This window comes from Monopterus albus, unplaced genomic scaffold (assembly GCF_001952655.1).
Source record: "Monopterus albus unplaced genomic scaffold, M_albus_1.0 scaffold61.1, whole genome shotgun sequence".
Lineage (NCBI taxonomy): Eukaryota > Metazoa > Chordata > Actinopteri > Synbranchiformes > Synbranchidae > Monopterus > Monopterus albus.
The window spans coordinates 375,229-382,686 of record NW_018127941.1 but is presented as its reverse complement, the minus strand read 5'-3'; positions in this window follow the sequence as shown (position 1 = coordinate 382,686).

Genomic DNA, 7,458 nt, shown 5'->3' with positions numbered 1-7,458 from the left:
GAGTGGCAGAGAAGTACGTCAGAGTAGTTCAGGATATGTATGAGAGGAGTACGACAGTAGTGAGATGTGCTGTAGGTCAGACAGAGGAGTTCAAGGTGGAGGTGGGGCTACATCAAGAATTGGCTTTGAGTCCCTTCTTGTTTGCTATGGTGATGGACAGGTTGATAGATGAGGTCAGACAGGAATCTTCGTGGAGAATGATGTTTGCAGATCACACTGTGATCTGTAGTGAGAGCAGAGAGCAGGCGGAGGAACACCTGGAAAGGTGGAGGTCAGCTCTGGAAAGAAGAGGGATGAAAGTCAGTCGTGGTAAAACGGAATACATGTGTATGAAAGAGAGGGAGGGAAGTGGAACAGTGAGGTTACAGTGAGGGGCAGCTTCCCCCCACTGTTGCACTTGCTCATTCAGTTCTAGTTGTTAGAACTAAAGGTGAAGGTGTTCCAAAGTTGTTCTGTCTTGAGAACTGCTGATTCCTGTTCCTGCGGTAATCATACTCACTTTCTGTTTCCTGTGCCTGCACTGTGTTGTGCTTGCTTCCAGATTGTTTACGGATTAAGCTCACTGTTTTCTAGGTGGTTCAGTGGGTAGAGTGGTCATCTCCCAACTGGAGCATTGGTGGTTTGAATTATGGTGCCTGCAATCTACATGTCGAAGTGTCCTAGGGCAAGACACTGAACCCCCAAGTTGACACCACAGATGGCTGCCTCAGTTTTGTACCAGAAGCAAATTTCTTGTGTGTATAACATACCTGTTCATATAAAGGTGATTATCCTTATCTGAATTTTTTGAGTTGACGACATACACCTGCACTACTTAAGCACCTGTGTTACAGAAGTTCTTGCTAATTACCAAATTTAACTTGTTACTTTAGGTTGGCTAGCTTAGAGGCTAGCTAAGCCAGCTTAGCTGATAGCAATGGCTTTCCCCTCTTCTTCTCCTTCTTTCTCTTGCTCGGAGTGTCACATGTTCAGTTATTCCTCTGCCTCTTTTAGTGATAATGGTACTTGTAGTAACTGTCAGATGCTAGCAGCATTGGAGGCAAGGCTCACCGTTTGGAAGCGTGGCTCCGCACCATGGAGAACAGGCCAGCTAGCAAGGCCTATGTAGCCGGTGTGGAGCCTCCTTGACATGGCTCAGCCCAAGCTAGCCGCCCCCCAGAGCTTCCCGAGCAGCCAGGATCTCAGCCAGGTGACTGGGTGACAGTTTGCAAGAGTCGTAGCTCCAAATGAATGTCCCTGGAGCATCACCTGCCTGTTCACATTTCAAATCAATTCTCCCCACTCAGCGACACACCCACTGAGAAAACAACTCTGGTAATTGGAGACTCCATAGTCAGAAACGTGAAGCTAGAGACACCGGTGGCCATAGTCAAATGTATTCCTGGGGCCAGAGCAGGTGACATTGAATCCTATTTGAAGCTGCTGTCTAAAGATACACATAAATACAGTAAGGTTGTTATTGACTCCTGACTTCACCAGTCACCTTCAACCTTCTGGTTGGGAGATGACTGCTTTACCCACCACACCACTGTCGGCCTCCAATGTCAGACTCCGTAGTTTTCTCTGGACCATTCTGACCAGTGATGACATGTTTAGCCGCATGTCATCATTCAACCGCTGGTTGTCTAGGTGGTGCCCAGAAAATAATGTGGGCTTCATAGATAACTGGAAAACATTTTGGGGAAAACCTGGTGAGACTAGCAGAGATGGCATCCATCTCACTTTGGGTGGTGGGGCTCTCATATCTAGAAATTTGGACAGGTTTATTTTACAACCTAAATTATGACAACCCGGAGTTGAGTCCAGGATGCAGGGTCGCAGTCTTACACGCCTCTCTGCTGTCTCTTTGCAGCTGCTATGCACCCAAAACTCCCAGTACCCAGTAGAGATTGTGTCAGCCCCCCGACCACCTAAATTATATAAATCAAAAATCAACTCAACAGGAGTTATTCATAAGAACCTAATTAAAATTAAGACACGACTCTTATAGTAGAAAGTAATAGGACAATCAAATGTGGACTATTAAATATCAGATCTCTCTCATCTAAATCTCTGTTAGTGAATGACTTGATAAGTGACCATCACACTGACTTACTGTGTCTTACTGAAACCTGGTTACAGCAGGAAGAATATGTCAGCGTAAATGAATCCACTCCACCTAGTCACAGTAACTGTCACATCCCTCAAAACACAGGCCGAGGTGGTGGCGTGGCAGCGATCTTTGACCCAAGCCTATTAATCAACCCTAGACCTAAACGTAGTTACAGTGGTGTGAAAAAGTGTTTGCCCCCTTACTGATTTCTTATCTTTTTGCATGTTTGTCACACTGTAATGTTTCAGATCGTCAAACAAATTTATATATTAGTCAAAGATAACACAAGTAAACACATCATGCAGTTTTTAAATGAAGGTTTTTATTATTAAGGGAAAACAAAATCCAAAACTATAGATCCCTGTGTGAACAAGTGTTTGCCCCCCTGTCAAAACACTGGTTTATCGCACCTGAGTTCAATTTCTCTTGCCACACCTGTTCGCAATCAAGAAATCACTTAAATAGGACCTGCCTGACAAAGTGAAGTAGACCAAAAGATCCTCAAAAGCTAGACATCATGCCGAGATCCAAAGAAATTCAAAAACAAATGAGAAAGAGAATAATGGAGCTCTATCAGTCCGGAAAAGGTTATAAAGCCATTTCTAAAGCTTGGGGACTGCAGCGAACCACAGTGAGAGCCATTATCCACAAATGGCGAAAACATGGAACAGTGGAGAACCTTCCCAGGAGTGGCCAGCCGACCAAAATTACCCCAAGAGCGCAGCGACAACTCATCCAAGAGGTCACAAAAGACCCCACAACAACATCCAAAGAACTGCAGGCCTCACTTGCCTCAGTTAAGCTGAGTGTTCATGACTCCACCATAAGAAAGAGACTGGGCAAAAATGGTTTGCATGGCAGAGTTCCAAGACGAAAACCACTGCTGAGCAAAAAGAACATAAAGGCTCGTCTCAGTTTTGCCAGAAAACATCTTGATGATCCCCAAGACTTTTGGGATAATACTCTGTGGACAGACGAGACAAAAGTTGAACTTTTTGGAAGGTGTGTGTCCCATTATGTGTGGCGTAAAAGTAACACCGCATTTCAGAAAAAGAACATCATACCAACAGTAAAATATGGTGGTGGTAGTGGGATGGTCTGGGGCTGTTTTGCTGCTTCAGGCCCTGGAAGACTTGCTGTGATAAATGGAACCATGAATTCTGCTGTGTACCAAAATATCCTGAAGGAGAATGTCCGGCCATCCGTTTGTGACCTCAAGCTGAAGCGAACTTGGGTTCTGCAGCAGGACAATGATCCAAAGCACACCAGCAAGTTAATACACTTGATACCATTGCCCCTCTGAAAAAGAAGGCAGTGAAACAGAGGAGGCTAGCCCCGTGGTACAGCTCGCAGCTTCACTCCCTAAAGCAGGCATCACGAAAACTGGAAAGGAGGTGGCGCTCCACTAAGTTAGAAGAGTTTTTCTTAGCCTGGAAAGATAGTTTAATAACATATAAAAAAGCCCTTCATAGTGCCAGAACCACATATTATTCATCACTGATACACACCCTTAGCAAAGGGCCCCGGACCCCATACTCCCGGAGTACCCCCCACAGGGCGCCATGGGGGACATGGTCAAATGCCTTCTCCAAATCCACAAAACACATGTGGACTGGTTGGGCAAACTCTCATGAACCCTCCACCACCCTGAACAGGGTATAGAGCTGGTCCAGTGTTCCATGGCCAGGATGAAAACCGCATTGTTCCTCCTGAATCCAAGGTTCGACTATCAGTTGGTAGTCAAACCTTGAAGTTTCTGCCTGTAATCTGGAATAAGATGGACCATACAGTGATCAGAGCATCCGAGGGCTGCACGGGGGACAGAGCGATAGGTGTCTTTTATTGTTGTGTAGCAGTGGTCCAGTGTGATTTTCCCTCTCCGGGTCCCTCTCTGGCGTAGCCTCACCAAGGCGCCCATTTGCTTGCCACTATGGCATTTTTTCCCGTATATGGCAGCTGCACCTCCGATCAGAATCTCTATACAGCATTCTTTGTTCACAAAAATCAGAAAAAGATAGTTCGGTGTGAGTTGTCTGATATTTAGCAGTTCTTCTCTGGTAAAAGTAATCCAGGATGGGTTGCAAAAGACCAAGAAAACAAAGAAAAACAACAAACACAAGAGAGCATGAGTAACCAAGGCTGCCATTGATATCAGCGCCATCTTGATGTCATGATTTCTTACTTCTAAACTCTGACAAAGCTGAAGTCATTGTACTTGGGCCTGAAAACTTTAGAAATCTGCTGTCTAACCATATAGTCACTCTAGATGACATACTGTAGCTCTGGCCTCCAGTACTACTGTGAGGAACCTTGGGTCAGTTTTGACGAGGATATGTCCTTTAAATCACACATAAACCGAACTAACAAGAGAGATCATATCTCTCCCATATTAGCTTCTCTCCACTGGCTCCCTGTAACATTCAGAATAGAATTTAAAATCCTTCTCCTAACATACAAAGCCCTTAATGACAAGGCTCCATCGTATCTTAAATACCTCATAGACCCTTATCAGCCTAACAGAGCACTTCGCTATCAGAGTGCAGGTTTACTTGTGGTCCCTAGAGTCCACAGAAGTAGAATGGGAGGCAGAGCCTTTAGCTATCAAGCTCCTCTCCTACAAACCAACTCCCAGTCTCAGTTCAGGAGGCGGACAACCTCCCTACCTTTAAGATTAGACTTAAGACTATACTTTTTGATAAAGCTTATACTTAGGGCTGGATCAGGTGACCCTGAGCCTTTCCTTAGTTATGCTGCTATAGACCTAGGCTGCTGGGGGGGCCCATGATGCTCTGAGTTTCTCTCCTCTCTTCTCAATGCATCTATATGCCACCATTACACATCACTAATTGTGTCCTTTCACTCTCCCTGTACCTTTCTGCAGGTTGCCCTGGCTCTGGAGCTCTACATCTCTGATGAGCAGTCACCGGCCACATCAAACTGTGCTTGATTGTTTGTTGTTGTGTTTGTTGTGTCTTGCTTCTTTTCTTTTTTGTCTCCTCTATCCACTCATCCCAACCGGTTGAGGCAGAAGGCCACCCACCAAGGGAGTTTTTCCTCCCCACTGTGATGATTTTTGTTGTGATTTGGCGCTATACAAATAAAATTTGATTTGATTTAGAACTATTAGTAAAATATTTTTATATCACCATTATGATGATATATTATAAGCTGTTCAAGTCACTGAAACAAACAAGAATAATAGAAAAGTCAATAATACTAATAAACACTATCTCTGGTTCCCTAAAAATGTAACTGTCAGAGCTTCTCTGTGGGAACTTTAATAGTCAATCACACCAATTTAGTTCAAACCAGGTTATGTTAGTAGCCAGTGAATGTAACTTATGCTACCTTGTGACTCAGTAATGAAAGTATGTCTGGACAAACTTTCTCCAAACAGAGTTCATTACAAGATGTCATTTGGAAGCACATTTTGCCAAATACTGAGCTTTGATTTTGGGTAAATATCTAAGAGTTGTAAGTGTGTTGTTGCAGTGTTTATAGTTTTTTCTTTATGTTTAAATATGTACATTTAGGGAGCAGATTGTGGGGACTGGCCTCACACATTTGATTAGCAAAACAGTTGTTAATTTATTAGGTACCCCTATCTAAATCTAATGCAGTCCAATACAGCAGTAGACTGTTGTAGTAAATTCCCTTAAATATAAAATGATCAGTTCAGTGCTGTTCATTTTATGTTCAAACTATTTCAGAGAGGTGTTGATTCAACAATGCTATCCTTTTTGAAAATGTAGTTTGTGTTAAACTGTATTGTTATAAAGTGTTTTTATTATTTTGTCCACCACATTTTTAATGAGTCTAGATTAAAAAAACAAATGCCTCGCTGTAATAATGCAGTTGCTCAGCAGCAGACTCCAACCTGATCACCTGAAACTGTATAAAAACCTGAACATTATCACCTTAATGAAGGTGGATTTGCTGCAGGATTGTTGGATTAGACTGACTTAGCTAGGTGTACTTAATAAACTGACAACAGACTCTGTGCTGTACTCTTAACATAATACAGCACAGAGTTTGCACTCACTGACTGTCACACTGGATATTTTAGCTACGGTGTAAATACAGTATCTAAATATCACTCAGTGTTAAAGCTGCATTAACCATGATTTTGCACAAATTTGAATAAATCAAGTAAAAAAAAAATGTCTAGATGTGTTGTCTCATTGCTGTACTAAGATACCTTCAGGTTTATTTCCACCCCTCCCTGGCAATGTTGTTAAAATCCACACCGCATTTCTTCCATATCCTTGCTGATCTGAGGTTATAAGATGCATTTTTCAAACCAGTATGGCTCATTTCAAAGATGGACTATAGAAGCTCCCTGTGCAGGTACAACCCAAGAGGCATGTGGATCTGTTAGACCCAAGAGGCACAGAAAGTGTGTGACAAAGAACAAAGCAAAAACCAGGATTAACATCAGTTTGGCATGTCAGAAATGGAGAGCAATAAAAGCATCCAAAGGACTAACATTTGATGCAGATGTGGCTTTCTTCCTTCTAGACACATAAGCACTGTAGCTGGCCTAAAAGAAGAAGAAATTTATGTGAGGAGTATAGATTAGGATCAAATAATCAGAAACAGGGACAGAGCCAGGGAGAGATGACCTCAAGGTATGTTTTAATTCTCTGTAGCCTAAATATACGGTAAGTTGCAATGTGGTAACATAGCATTTCATTCAATAAAAGAAGTTTGATGTCTGTTTTATATCTGGGACTTATAACAACATAGGTGTAACCCCCAGATAGGCAATCCTATGCCACCTCACCAAAACGTCTTGCCACCCCATGTAAAAATTTTTAGATCCACCACTGCTGCTTTTCCTTTGTGTTTCACTCAAGCCCTCATCTTCACCAGTCTCTCAGAAAGAGATCCAGAAATGTATTTCATTCATTAGCAGAAATGAAAAGAGTGTGCAGGGGGTACAGAGTTTTTTATGCATTTCTAAAAGCATGACACATTGTGAAAAACAGGAGGTAACTAAAAAGAACAGTGAGACTGTTAAGCAATGTTCTCCTCCGTCATTAATGAAAGCGAATGAGAGGAGCTGTCGCTGTCTGTCTCCCACTGCTCCACCACAACCTGATTACAGTCTGATGATGATGGCACTATATTTCCTGACATCTAATTGAAAGAATTGTGTGTAATCACTTTAAAAGACTGGCAGGAGACATGCAAGCAATGAGAAGTAGTTAAGAAAGGCAACGGCATTTTAATTGAATCTTTGCAGATGCATCTGATTCCATCAAATAAGAATGGAACCATCAGGAGACCAGCAGAGACGCAGTAGTGGCATAGTTCAATTGAGAGATGAATAGTGGGGTAATCAGTTTAGGGGCTGTGAAAGAGTG